The following is a 669-nucleotide window of genomic DNA, read 5'->3' on the forward strand; positions in this document are numbered from 1 at the left end:
TCACTTGGGTTATTTACTGAACTTCCAATTGAGGAGTGAAACTCTAGCTCCAGTTACATGTGATATTTCAACATATTGGTCCATTTTGTGCTTTGAACATTAGGGAAAAATTTTAACAATTTTAATGCAGCTGTTAAGACTTTCAGTAGCCTTAGTGGGACTTAGGAAGTGTTAAATTTTACGATATTGGAAACATGGCTGAAATACTAAGTGACAAACATTTTGCAGAGGTGTTGTATGGCATATGATTTGGATGAATGCCAAATTAATGAAATCTAAAGGTTTACTGATACTGCTATTTGTTTTTGGAATTGAATCATCTGTCAGAATCTCAAACTGCCTGCTGTTATCTGAAAGTTATAGCCTATAGGGTGGGTGTGAGGATAGACAAGTGATTGGATTTTGAACATAGCAAGTTAGAAGTTCAAATTCCATCACCAGGAATTAAGCCTTTTTAGAATAAGTTGATTATTATTAACAATGACCGTATAACAAATGATAGCTTTAAGATTCCATCTGCTTCATTAAAAGTCTGTTAACATTCACCTCAAATGCCCTTAAATAACCACTTTATTGTACTATAACTGCTACATTGAAGATGATAAATAAAACTGATGAATTCCTCACATTGAGAGGAAACCAATATAAGATATAATTGTTGCCAAATTT

The sequence above is a fragment of the Mobula birostris genome, chromosome 2 (genome assembly GCF_030028105.1).
Source record: "Mobula birostris isolate sMobBir1 chromosome 2, sMobBir1.hap1, whole genome shotgun sequence".
Taxonomy (NCBI): Eukaryota; Metazoa; Chordata; class Chondrichthyes; order Myliobatiformes; family Myliobatidae; genus Mobula; species Mobula birostris.